At 43.9% G+C, this 15,027-nt stretch overlaps 1 protein-coding gene across 3 annotated transcripts in view; it reads left to right on the forward strand.

Moving 5' to 3' along the window:
* The window catches only part of POLL (DNA polymerase lambda), a 279,739-nt gene that overhangs the window by 68,588 nt on the left and 196,124 nt on the right, over positions 1-15,027 (forward strand). The window lies entirely within an intron of this gene.

Here is a 15,027-nt window from a genome sequence, read left to right on the forward strand (position 1 = left end):
AAGGGAGGGCAAACTCAGAACAAGAAAACTGGCACAACAACCACCAACCCAGAAAGAAGTGGGCTACAGGCCAAGGATGTGCCCCTTCTGAAAACCATGCATTGTTTGCCCAATGATAACACATCCACTCCAAGCACTCAGGATGCAGCCTGTGAGGAAAACATAGACATTGGTCAAAGTGAACCTAGTGGCTTTAAACCACCATCAACTTTCATTCCATCTATGCCCAAGGATGCCATAGACACTTATGCGGAGCTGTTAACCAATGGCCTAAAAAAACTACATACCCAAGTCAGTAAACAAAAAAACAGCACCAATTCAAATATGAGACCATATAATGATCTAATCAAGAAATTACAATCCAACGATACAATCATTATAAACCAATCTGACAAAGGGGGTAACGTGGTCCTTTGGAGCAAATCAGAGTATATGGAAGAAGCATATCGCCACTTGAATGACACAGTATGCTATGCACAAAGTGACCTAAGAACAGCAAAAAACATCCAGCTAGCTTACTATAAAGAACTAAATGGATGGAAAAGAGAAGGCCTTCTAACAAAAGAGGAGATGAAATATCTGTATAATGAACATCCAGTAATACCGAACATTTATTTCATACCAAAGGTCCACAAAGGGGTCAGACCAGTGCCTGGAAGACCTATAGTATCTGCAATCCATAGCTTGTTTGAAAACACCTCGAAGTATATAGACCATTATCTACAAGACTTTGTGACCGCTTTGCCTGCATACATTAGAGACAGTACGGACTTTCTGAGAAATTTGAACCAAAGTGTGTGGTCTTCAGATTATTTGTTGATCACCATGGATATTGCTAGTCTCTATACTAGTATCTCTCATCAAGATGGACTCAAAGCTTTAAAATACTATCTAGACAAAAGACCAGTAGAATTGCACAAACACAATGTGATGCTTCTGTCTATGGTAGAACGGTGCCTCAATAATAACATCTTCTTGTTTGATGATAAAGTCTTTAAGCAATTGCGAGGGGTGGCTATGGGGGCATGTTTTTCCCCAACCTACGCGGGGCTCCACGTGGGTTGGTGGGAGGAGCATGTCCTCAGGGCACATCACTCGAAGGTATGGCACAACAACATTGTAAAGTATATGGGGTACATCGATGACATTTTCATTATTTGGAAGGGGAGCCAGGAAGAAGCTGAATGTTTTGTCAAAGCTATCAATGTAAATGATTCCAACCTCATTTTCAGTGCTGAAATCAGTAACACAGAGATCAGCTTCTTAGATGTGCAGGTAACTGTAGTGAATGACATTTTGACTACAAGCCTCTACAGAAAAAACACAGCAGGCAACACAATACTGCACGCCCATAGCTTTCACCCGGGTCACACCATCGGATCCATACCATATGGGGAGTTCCTCAGAATCCATAGAACCTGTAGCTCATTGGAGCTAAGGGACTTCCATCAGAAAGAAGCTATGAAAAGGTTGGAAGCGAGGGGCTACAAACCCAGTGCCCTAAAAACAGCTATGACCAAAGCCAATAAGCTAGACAGAATGAGTCTCCTGCAGGCCCCCTCCATTCCTGTTTCCATCTCTGAGAATCAAAAAGAGAATAGCAACACCATACGGTTGATTACTGGGTTCAGTCGTCAGGCCAACCAGATTTCTAAACTGGTCAGAGGACAATGGTCTGTCATTCTCACTGATCCCATTCTCAGAGACATCCTGCCCAAAAAACCTGAAGTGACCTATAGACGGGCTTACAGCATGAGAAATGCCTTAGTGTCCAGTTCACCGGAACTAACCAGAAACGATGATTGGTGGTCACCTCGAAGGGGTTTCTTTCGATGCATATCTTGCAGGGCGTGCAAATTTGGCACCAACACCAGAACATACATGACACCATTTGATTGTAAACTAACCTATATCAAAGGCCACTATACTTGCAAAACCGAGCTAGCAGTATATGTTCTCACATGCTCATGTAATCTGAGTTACGTTGGTAGCACAAAATTACCTGTGCACCAACGTATCCTGCAGCACCTACGGGCCATAGTGAACTGTGACAAGAATGATCCTGTAGCTCGGCATTTTGACCAATTTCATAGCAGAAACCTATCCCATCTGAGCTACTTTGTGATAGATGCGGTCAGAACTACCAAGAAAGGTGGGGACTATGAAAGACAGCTGAGACAGTTGGAGTCCCTTTATATTGTTCGCCTCAACACAAAGATCCCTGGAGGTTTGAACATGGGTGAAGATCTGAGCACTTTCCTTTGAGATCATGTTTCTGCATAAAATCACAGGTCACCTGCAAATTTACTTATTTCAGGGCAGGCAGACATCCGTATTGATTAAGCTCTATGTTTTGTCCTCTGTTTGTAGTTTGGGTGCACTATCATGTTCCCCCAAATGCACTGACAGCATTTCCACTTTTGAAGTTTTGCATAATATATAGCAGGTAAGTCGTTGGTCTGTGGCAGGGACCAATGGCCACACTATGCGTAGGATAGATCACACCACCTTGTATCACATGAGGGCATTTTTTAGATAAATTCAATGAACTAGTTTATTATGCGATCGCATATTTTAACTTGTTTTTGATTTATACAATTTTTTGTTCCCCACACCCCATGATGTCTTTTCCATGTTGATCAGGACATCTTAGCACTCCTTCACTTTATTATTATTTAGTTATTTAGCGGTCTGTAAATGTACAATTATCTCTTGATCTTTTGAATGCAAAAAATGGCTATATTACTTTTTTGATATCGATATCCACTCGCCATTTTCTACATGTCATAATTGGACTGTTTTCTTTGGGCCAAGTCTTATAACTTTTAAGATATTGCGTTATTTGTTATAGTATTACCTTTAAAAATGATTGTTTACAAAGGCAAGATTAACATCCCTGAGGAAATTCATTTTGTAAATAGATGATAAGAGAACATTTGTTTACAAGCGTATTTGCACATGTTAAAATTGCGTATTTGCACAGTGAAAATTTGCACTTTTTTTGTATTAATGCATTTGCACTTTAAAATAGAATTTCCTTGTACTCAAGTAACAATTTATGAAATGATGCCTTTAATCAACATATATCTGTTGATATACGCTATGTTATTTGCAATAATGGCAATATCTGTAACATACTATTACCATTCCAATATGGCCGCTATAATTGTATGGTGTAATTCACTAAGCATCGAATGCAGTCCACTTTCTATGTCACTTGACAATTGGTAGCATTTTGGCGCGATGTGATAATTGAATATTGCATTATTTAAACTTGTACTCAGCCGCTTACCCGCTGACAGTGAGCAAGGGCGTTCACGCCCGAAACGCGTCTGTTTGGCAGCTTGTTGCACCTCTGCACTTTACCATGAAATAAAGAAAGAAGAATATCGAGTTAAGACTGGCTGTGGATTTATTCATCTGTGTCTGCGTACTGGACTTTGTGCGAAGGCGCTGCACGAGTGTTCTGGTTGGAGTGTATATATATATATATATATATATATCTTTCAAAACCAGTTCTGGTTCAAGAATGAGCACCGACACAGCTCGGGTGCACAGTCTGTGAGTTTTATTTCACCACCATGGACGTGAATACATTTCTATCCATGTGCAGTTCATTTAAACACTTGGCAGACGGGCTTCGGCTTATTGCCTTTTTCAATAGCGGTTTCACATGAAGCTTTCACAGGGGCGGCTTTCGGCATGTGCAAGCTGTGCACATGCACAGGGCCACCAAACCCCAGGGGCCACCACGCCAATATATATCCTTAATATAATAATCCTCTGAGGATGGATACAGATTTGCGTGGCGGCCCCTGGCAGGGATTTGGCGGCCTCTGGCTCTGTTCCACTTCCAAACTACTGACCCCCCCCTCTTCACTGGCCTCCGCGCTCCGCCCTGCCCGGACCCCTCTTCCGGGGCCCCCTACCTACGCTCCTGCCCAGGCCCACCATGAGCCTAGATCCGCCCCTGGTATGTCCTTTAAATCCATGAGTGTTGACTCCCATTGGAGCATGGTGTATGTATGACCTAAACCGTCTCTTAAAAACACAAAATTCCTTCAAAGCAGCACAATATGTCTCTTGTTCTGCTTCCAGAAAATGATTAACAAACCATATCTGCGAACGTTAGTTCAGTAACCATCACTCGTTCACATATTAATGCCCGACTTGCGTCAGTTTACGGGCTACAAAATCATATCTGCGGTAGAGTCTTTGGCCCTGATGGTTATGCTCACAAGAGCAGTGCCTTTTCACACATTTAATACTGCTTTCCTCTCTCCCAATGCGCCCATAATAAACTTCCCTGCTGCGGGGGCATCAGGTTGTATCACTCCCAAAAAAATCCTCTATTGCTGACAGCCGTGTTGCACCAGACCGGGAGGGCGTGTCGGTTACCAGTGGCGGCAAACTGGCCAAACATTTCTTTCAAAACCCACTTGGGTTCAAGAATAGGCTCTGACACAGCTCAGGTGTACAGCCTGTGAGTTTTATTTCACCACTATGGACATGAATACATTTATATCGTTTGCAGTTCTTGAAACACCTGGTATTCGCGTCTCGGCTAATTGCCTTTTTCAATGCTGGTTTCACATGAAGGGTTTATCGGCTTTAGGTCCTTTAAATCCATGAGTGTTGACTCCCATTGGAGCATGGTGTGACCTAAACAGTCTCTTAAAAACACAATGCTTCTTCAAAGCAGCACAATATGCCTCTTGTTCAGCCGCCAGAAAACGATTCGCTAACCATATCTTTCATATGAGCAAATCCAAGCTCTGTGGCTCAGAGAAGGAGGGAATTGATATTTACAGGGTTGGACTGCTTTTGAACTTGCACACAAACTTGTGTACTGAAAGGTATTCACCAACTCCTCTCTAACTTTCATACTCCGGAAAAGGTTAGAAAGTTACTCCTGACAAAGAATACCTTTTCCAAGGTGGTTCAAGAACCCCCACCATCCCAATCAATAATTGTGGGTGTGTTTGGAATAGGTTTCTCCATGGGAAAAGTATTTTCCCACTATAGAGAAAAAGAAAACAGTCCAGCAAGTGAATTTGCACTTGCTTGGCAGATTTTCACAAGGTTAAATACATACATATTTATTTGTCAATCCAAAATTTAATTCACAAACATTTTCTAGGAGTGCACCTGGAAACCCGAGTAGTTTTATACAGACTCTTTACAACACGTTTTATTTAATGATACCTCAGAGAAATGGTAAATTATTTCAAATTACATCATAATTTAGCAAAACTGTCTGCAACCTTCAACTGTATCTTTGTTTTAGATTTTATTTTGAAAGCCATCACTAAGCCTGCTTCCAGTATTCCTTTAATCAATGACCATTATACATATCTACAAATCGTTGAGTTTTGCAAAAAAGTACATTTTTGTGTGTGTAAAAATATATACATATATAGTCTCCATCTGCAGTCCGGCTGAGCTTAGAGCACATGTATTTCCATAGACTGTTCGCCATAACAATATAACAATAACGGTTTTGAAATACTGAATCATATATGCAATTTTGAAAAACAACCATCTTTTCCACATCCAAACTGTGGTACTGTGAATTGGCAGTAAAAGGGTTTGTGCTGCTGTGGGTGTGAGCTTACTTGTCCATTGGACAAAAAATGCGAAGACGTGTTTTTGACCAATAGGAAAATGTCCTGGGGAAAGGGCTATAGGAATTCCACACTATGTGATATGAATCCAAGTGGAAGCCATGATAATATTACTCAAGAGCAGAGCCTTTAAACCATTGTGATAGGTCATATTTGGGGACTTTCTCAACTAGGATCGATGTTGAATGTCAGAGTGACCAATGAGTTGTGGTCAACGCGGTTGATTTATCCTGAACTTTTAAACCATGGGCATTCACAAATAAAGATAATAATAACTTATGAATTAACAGCATTACATGCATTTGTATTTCGTACATTTCAGCATCCGTGTACCAAAGCAGCTGTTTCTGAGTGTTCCAGAAATACAGTGTGCTTTTGCAGACCAACTTGTCATATGTACAACATCCTCTGTATATTCACTTGATAATAATTAAGGCAAATGCTGGTGCCTGAAATAGATTCTTGAGTCATCTTCACAATCTCGGCTTGTAGCTAGGAGACGGTGGAGTAGTATTTTGATCCACCTTTTTAGAAGGGATGATAGTGATTGCCCAAAACATTTGACCCTTTTTTCTTTGTTTTCCACTTATGAGAAAATTCGGCCTTAATAGATTGTTTACTCTAGTCCACCAATTAGGGTCAGGAAAAGTACCCTGTGCATGTTGACTGCTTTCAAATATGCTATCGACAACAGTTGTCTGATTTAGATAATTAGGACTCATGGGGTGAGTGTGTAGCCATTAGGGAAGTGGACAATTTGTTACGCTGTGGGTATTCCCAAACTTGTCAGTGGTTCACACTCAATTTATATATTTAACTTTAAGTCCCAAAACAGCAGTTGTAGTTTTGCAAACTCGGACTTGAAAAATACACAGACACTGCCACATTTTGAGCGGTCGAATGGGAATAGATTTCTCGGCCGGTAAAAAACAGCAGTTGAAAAGCAAAGCATTGTTTGAAGTGCCATAATACACATTTGTGCTATTGTGTTTCTTCTGTAGTAAGTATCAGCCAGTGTACAATCTGTACAAGTAAGTTTGGAGCAATATGAGTTCCCCAGGACACCTCTTTAAATCCTAGGGTTTGCCCTATGCCCAGCAGGAGCTTAACTCTTGATTGTAACATTAATTCCCAGTTAAAAAGAAACAGTTGTCATTGTTCCAATCTTGATAAGTTTATAAAGGTTGAGTACCGCATACACTGCGTTTTGAAGCAATTGGCATTCCCTAAACATGTTAAAATAAAAAAAAAACGAAATGTAAGACATACAGGGGCATATTCTCTAGGACTTATCGCCGAGTTATCAGCACTTTATCGTAGCCAAAGTGGCAATAAATTTATCGTTCCATTCATAAGCTGGTGCTAACAACTGATGTCACCAGTTTACCTGCGATAGAAGCCACAATAAACATCGCCACAGATGACACAGGCAACTAATGCTAATGAGATGCAGAGTAGTCGTTCCTGTGGAAAAAGCTGCGAAAACACCACTTCGCAACATTCTCAACGACCAGCCAGATCGGTGATAGGATCCCAAAACAGGCGATAAGGTGCGTTAGCAGTAGGGATTTAACACCTGCTCTTACCTGGTGTAAACTCGGACGACAACCTGCACAATAAAAGGGAGCCCAGCCCAGAGCTGCACCAGAAGAACAACAGATGCCATGGAGCTACTGATCATGCAGCTCGGAGCCTCAAGAGGGCCACAACTCCACCCGCCACCACCCACTTGCGTAAGACGGTCCAGCATAGGGGTGTGGTTAATCAACCCTTGGCTCTGGGCGTGGTTAAGTTGAGGCCTTGCCAAGGAAGTAACTAATGCGTATGTCTCTGTTGTAGAGTCTGCGCCACCCATCCCGCAATGAACAATATTGCTATGTAGCATGCCCCCGGAGTGCGGGCTCGGCCGAAGGGGTAAATGAGGGAGCGCAAGCCTGCTTGGGGTCAGGGATCATACATGCCAACTGTTGTGTGTGACACTATTACCGCAGCATAAGCCAAAGGTCTACCCTCAACAACATGGCAAGTTCAGCCAGCCATGAGCCAGCGTGAAGTCTGGCTCCCCCAACGACCCGGCTCCTGCCTGGGTCATCTCAGAGGGTCTTGTTGCCCTGGAACCATATATAAGACATGTCTTACAGACCTCTTTTTCCACTCAACGAGTTCCGGAGGAGTGGAAGAAGGCCATAGTACTGCCAATAAGGAAAAAACCGAATGTAAGTATTGAGGTGCTGGAAAACCTCAGACCTATTTCCTTACTGCCATATGTGGCGAAAGTGGCTGAGAAAGTGGTCAATGCTCAGCTCACTGAGCACCTGGAGAGAGCGAACCTACTTCATCCCTCACAATCAGGATTTAGGGTGGGCTACTCGACTGAGACAGCTCTCCTACGTGCCACTGAGACTTTAAGAGCAGGGGCGGATGCAGGACACACAATGGCCCTGATCATGCTCGACCTCAGCGCAGCTTTTGACACTGTAGCGCATTCCATCTTGCTACAGTGTCTTAGTGAAGCTGGGGTCGTTGGTCCCGCGCTGTACTGGCTGCAGTCGTTTCTCACAGGAAGATGCTTCCAGGTACAACAAGGGACATGTCGTTCGGTAGAGATGCCACTAGACCAGTGAGTGCCTCAGGGCTCAGCTTTGAGCCCTACTCTTTTTAATCTGTACATGGCCTCCCTGGCAAAGGTGGTACAGTCTTTCGGGGCGGAATTGGTATCATATGCCGACGATACCCAGCTGCTGATCTCTCTATCGCAGAACACCACTAATACCGCCACCAACTTTAAGTCCTGTATGCAGGCGCTAGCTGAGTGGATGGACTCCCACTGCCTAAAACTCAACGGCTCCAAGACAGAGGTTTTGGTAGTGGGGGGAACAAGCCAAAGCTGGTCAGCCGAGTGGTGGCCTCCGTGCCTTGGCCCTACTCCCATACCTTGTGAGGAGGCTAAGAATCTAGGAGTCTGGATCAACCCCACCCTCTCCTGTGATGGCCATATAAGGCGTCTTGTGGGCAAATGTTTTGGGGTACTGAAGACCCTAAACAAAACGTTAGACCTACTACCCCTAGCGGCCAGAAGGACACTGACGCAGGCATTGGTGACCTCTCGGTTGGACTATGGAAACATCTTGTTCCTAGGGTCCAACGAGGGCAGCCTTGGCCGCCTGCAAGTCATCCAGAATTCCGCCGCTAGACTGGTGTTAAGAAGACCCAGGAGAGCTAATTCTCAGAAGGCTCTGGATGCGCTTCACTGGTTGCCAGTGAAGAAACGCGTGCTGTTCAAATGCCTCCTCTTCTGTCACCGAATCGTCTGGGGCAGGTCGCCCGCCTACCTTAGGGACCTAGTCAGCCGCTACGAACCAACAAGGACCCTCCGGTCGGAGGGTACTGGGCTGCTTACAGTTCCTAGGATAAGGAAGGCCAGAATGGGTGGACGATCTTTTGCGTTCCAAGCAGCTCAACACTGGAACAAACTTCCTCCTGCCCTGAGATTGGAGAGCAGTGAAGCATTGTTCAGGGCTAAGCTCAAAACACTACTCTACACTGTGTAGGGATAGAGGCTCTGTTATTGGTGGTCGTTAGTAGCTCTTAGCGCGGGGACACGCCGCAATGGCGTTACTGGGCGCTCTATAAGCTCTTTTATTATTATTATTATTATGAACTCTACATCTGTGTCCGCCCTATCCTTACCATAGGCCTACACACACGTGGTCGCTCACCTTCAGCGCACAACATCACTGTGTCGTTGTCAAGCTTGTGGACATGCGCAGACAGGCATGACAATGGTGTGCCGTAGGAGTGCAAGTAATGCAATCGCGCTGCGCACACTAGTGAATAGGCTCGGGGGGAGGGAGGAGCAGCAGTGAGGCTACGTAATACACATTGATGCCGCTCATTTGCTACAAGCAGTACATGTCAAACAAGAATCACAAAGTCACACATATTACCCACCAATGTACCAGTGAGCCTGCCAACACACCATGGAGAACGAACTATTGACTCATGTCTCTCTGCACTGTCACAGGTGATCAAGGATATGCACTCTGCACTTGGATGATGACACCCCTCCAAGCCCCGAACACACAGGCCCAGAGGCAGTACAGTGTGGCCCATAAACGCACCAGGGGCATCGTAGAACGCACATTTGGCATGTTGAAGTCACGTTTCAGGTGACTGAACATCACAGGTGGAAGGCTACTGTACAGCTCAGGCATCGTGTGCAAGAAGATCGTTGTATGCTACACAACATATTTGTACGCACCAATGCCCCATAGATTCAAGTACCAGATTCACCGGACGATGATGAGGAAGATGAGGCAGGTGGACCACACCCTACTGCAGCCACAGCAGGAATAGCCCGTAGGAACACTATCATTGACAATTTCTTCACATGAGCACGTCACATCGTGACAGCACTTATGGGACAGTACAAAATGACCACAGGCACAGCATGTGCAAATAAATGCATTCCAAGACACATTCCCTGAGTGCATGTCACTCATCTGTACAAGCACGGCACTCAGACAAGTGTGAGTGCGACATGTAATGCTAACAATTTGTACAGAGAGGCTGTTTAGGGTGTCACGTATTCGAACTGCCAGCTCTGTGTATCGCAGATAGTACGGAATCCCACTCTTCGGCGTTTCAAATCATTACATATAGGCTGTCATTTGTGACAAACAAGTGACAACAGGGCTTCTTTTGGGGTCAAATATGTACCACCATGATGCAGGAATGCACCCTATGACTCCAGTCCCACAACATGAGCAACATGTACGTAAGGGGGAGTCACTGCCCCTACATTCGTCCATGCTTTCATAACTGATTGATCATAGACATGACACGTCTGTGTGCAAGAGGTGTTGATTGTCCCTCTGTAATGTGAAGGGGAGATGTGGTTTCACAGTTTGTTCCATGTATGTTTCCTCATTGGCGCAGTTTACATCCAGACTGCATGTCAATGTACATTGTGACTTTGTGAGAAGATGCCTATATGATACGGGACAATGGACATTTGTTCTACATCACAGATGTGGTGTTGTACTCGTACATTGTCTTGTCACCGTTTTTTTTCTCAGCTTTTATGGTGCATTTTCCTGCATGACGCGTGGGAATTGCAGGACTGTCGCTGGTTATTGCTGATTTTTGTGTCGCGGTTTGGACATTGATTTTAACGCGGTCATTTGACGCTTTATCGTGAGACTATCGCATGGTTCCGCCATGTTGAGAATTCCACGTTAACAAGGCATTATGTTCCCGCAATGGACTTCGATGTTGAAAGTTGCGTTAAGCTAATTTTGCGATACTTATCAATCAATCAATCAGAGTACTTGTAAAGCGCGCTACTTACCCGTGAGGGTCCCAAGGCGCTGAGGGGACCGGGGGGTGCTGCTACTGCTCGAAGAGCCAGGTCTTGAGGAGTCTTCTGAAGGCGAGTAGGTCTTGGGTCTGCCGTATGTGGGTTGGGAGGGTGTTCTAGGTCTTGGCGGCGAGGTAGGAAAAGGATCTGCCGCCGGAGGTCGTTCGTTGGGTGCGGGGGACTGCGGCGAGGGCGAGGCTAGCGGAGCTGGCGGGTGGGGGTGTGGAAGCTGCGTCTGCTGTTCAGTTAGCCTGGTCCGGTATTGTGGAGTGCTTTGTGTGTGTGGGTGAGGAGCTTGAAGGTGATCCTCTTGTCAACGGGGAGCCAGTGTAGGTCTCTCAGGTGGGAGGTGATGTGGCTGCAGCGGGGGACACTGACGATCAGTCGGGCGGAGGCGTTTTGGATGCATTGTAGTCGTCATAGGTGTTTGGCTGAGATTCCTGCGTAGCGTGCGTTGCCGTAGTCCAGTCTGCTGCTGACGAGGGCCCCTTGTCACCGTTCTTCTTGTTTCGGTCGGGATCCACTTGTAGATCCTGCGGAGCTTGTGGAGGGAGTTGTAGCAGGAGGAGGAGACAGCGTTGACCTGCTTAGACATGGAGAGGGAGGAGTCGAGGATGAATCATAGATTGCGTGCCTGGTCGGTGGGTGTTGGTGCTGTTCCCAGTGTGGTCGGCCACCAGGAGTCGTCCCAGGCTGAGGGGGTGGGTCCAAGGATGAGGACCTCCGTCTTGTCCGAGGTCAGCTTCAGACGGCTACTCCTCATCTAATCGGCGATGGCCTTCATTCCCTCGTGGAGGTTGGTTTTGGTGGTGTTATGTTATGTTATGTTATATTTGTCTTGTATAGCGCACGGCTACTCCGAGAGTGTCCCTGCGCTTTATTGCAAACCTGTACCAAAACATAACAGAGAAGAAAGGCAGAAAATGAGAAGTCCCTAAACTAACAATCAAGACTGATATCTAAAGAGTAAAAAGCCAGGTTTTTAGGCCCTTCCTAAACGCCAACAGATTGGAGGTACTGCGCAGTGTCACTGGTAAAGTATTCCAAAGCTGCGGAGCCAGCAGTCTTAAAGATCGACCTCCTATACGTGCCCTTTTTATGCGAGGGACCACGACGAGAAACAGTGTTGTGCGGGTCCTTGGTGAGGGAGAGGATGAGCTGGGTGTCATCAGCGAAGGAGATGATGTTGAGGTCGTGATGGCGGGCAACTTGTGCGAGGGGGGCCATGTAGACGTTGAACAGCGTTGGGCTGAGGGATGAGCCCTGGGGGACGCCACAGATGATGTTGGTGGCTTCGGATCGGAAGGGTAGGAGGCGGACGCTCTGGGTTCTGCCGGAGAGGAAGGAGGTGGTCCAAACAAGAGCCTTCTCTTGTATTCCGGCTTCTAGGAGGCGTGTCTTTGGAGTGCGATGGCAGACCGTGTTCTTGAGAATATTTCCCATAGTTTATCAGTACCTGGTTGTGTTATTTTCATCAGTCTTTTCCAACATCTGTTTAATCTCCGTTATCAGCGTTTTTTTTAATGCTTATTAATCACTGGAAGTAGAAAACCTGTGTTGCAATGGCGGCGAGCCTCTCACCATGTTCAAGGGCATACACTGATTTAATTGTTTCATACATTTCTTTCTTTTTCTTTTTTATCATTCTGTACTTCAGATGACTTGTTCAGTTTACCCTCTAGTTAGAATTAATCTATTTTTGTTAAAACAAACATTGGAGTCAAATCATATTCATTGTGAAATTTACAGGTCTATCCTTCTCAAAATCCATACTTATTTCGGTAAAAGCGTCTCTATTGTCGAGGGATGGAAACTACAGCCAAACACAACATATTTCCCACTTGGTATTTCTCCCTACATGCATGACCAGTTGGTACTTGTTGGGAGTGCGAATCAGTGGTAGATTGTTTGATATGGTATCTACTGTGTAATATCCTGTTTAACCCTATTTCCAGTAGGGGTTTCTGCCAGTTTTCAGTTGTGCAGGTATAATCCAACCTGTACTTAACTTTGTACGTTTATTTCCCTGTTTACAGTTGCCAGAGTCCTGTTTCACCCTCTTCTTAGTCACAAAGGTTTTACCCTGTTTCTTTCAGTGTCAAGTATTGCGTCCCATTCTGATATGGGGGGTATCTAGGAAGCTCCTTCACCAGCACGTGCAGAGTAGAAACATACCTGTCTGAGAAGAAAATAAATTGAGCTGTTGCAAGGGTCACACTTCTCCCTATTTTGCTGGTCAGCAAGGATTGAAGGTTTTTGCAACTTTTTAACTTTCCTGTATCTCGGGGGTTGAAAAACACCTTACTTGGTTGTTTCCATGGCTTCATTCACCCATCGAGTGATCAAGTCTTGTAAGGATATGGAGTCAGGAAGCAAAGCTACCTGATGGTTGTGAGTATTTAAGTGTTTTGTGTGTTATTTTATGTTTATCTGTTGTTCTCGTGTGTATTTTCTCTCTCCGTACCTTTAACTTTGTAAAGTTCTCTTACTAAATTTTTCATCACAAGTATGTTTGAATGTTAGTATGTTTCTCTTGTTTGTTGATGAGGGATTGTAAACCATGAGGTTGTGTGATGTTCATCTGGTTCTTTGTAGTGTTCTTGTTTTCTTAAGGTTGTTACTAGTATTCCTTTCATGTGTATTATTTTTGTTAGTAGCTTGCTCCACTTGTGGTGGTTCTGTGTCCAATCAATGCAGAGAGTCCTTTCAAAGAATGTGTATTTTTTATTGGCTATTAGGAGCTCATCAAAAGTCCAAGTCTTTCCAAAATACAACTCTCAAGTGAACCATCTTCCAGGTGCTGACCTCAATTGCTTACGCTTAGGATCTTTTAAATTCTACCTGCAGTTAGCTGCAGTCCGCCTGTTATCCCTATAGTTATTGGAAATAAAATACATTTGGAGTTCTCTTTTAGTGGTCATACTTATTTTTATTATGAATGAAACACAATGGGGAGTACAAACATCTCTGCATATCTAAGCTTTCAACCTCCACTTGTGATAAATTAAAGTATATAATTCTTATTTTCTTTCTTTTAGTGTCTCTTTACTAGGCACGTTCAAAGTTATGGGATGCCTGTGTGCCTGTGTGATAAATATCCATATTTAGATCCGAAGGATATTAATCGTCTAGTAATACCATGTGTTTCTTTTCATTTTTTTTTGTTTGTTTAGAAGAATTGTGTTTTTATTCTTAATAGGAGCTTTGATTTATGTGTAGAATTCATATGACAACGTAACCTACTTTGTTGATGCCAGCATTTAAAGGTAAATTAGCTTTAATTTGCCATGACTTGGAGCATAGGGTCCCAAACTGATCCACAAGTGTAGGACACTTATTAGATTTTAAGCATAACCACTGAATGTGTAAGCGATTGTGCCATAAATAAGATAAAAGTCTATAGAGAAAGCACATTAAGGAATGGCCTTCTGTTGTTTAACTAAATCATCTAACATTGTGAAAATGACAGTCCATTTATGTACAATAAAGACGCCGGTGTACCCATACATGGAGAGTTTTAATGTTTTTTCACTTTTGGATTGCTTCACCTTCGGGTGAGTGGGTTAAATACTACAAAAAATGTTGTTCTGATAAATTGGAGGTCTGAAAGAGAAAGTGGTTGGATAAAAACATGTTTGTTTTGACTATTGTTTACAGTTTAGTAAAGCATTGAACTCAGGATGTAAAAGACTGGGTCTATTTAATTAGTCAGGGAAGTATGAAGTATAAGCCTATCTTCTAAATTAGATAACCTACAGACAATTGTTTTCATTTAGCTACATTATGAGATCTTGGCAGCACTTTTTTTTAGTTCGATAGTACTATGGCCGTTAGTGAAAGTCTGACAAGAAGAAAGGTTCAATATCTAAGCAATTGATATGCACATCTGTTATTGTTCTATATGTGCTAGGCATTTGCATTACACAAAAAAATTGAGTTTGCCAGATGATTCTGAATCTATGTTAACAGGATACCATCTTACCACCCAGCGCTTTAATTTAGCAACATAATGCATTGTCAGAGATGGGGCTGACAAGATGTCTT

Source organism: Lissotriton vulgaris, chromosome 5 (assembly GCF_964263255.1).
Source record: "Lissotriton vulgaris chromosome 5, aLisVul1.2, whole genome shotgun sequence".
In the NCBI taxonomy this organism is placed as follows: domain Eukaryota; kingdom Metazoa; phylum Chordata; class Amphibia; order Caudata; family Salamandridae; genus Lissotriton; species Lissotriton vulgaris.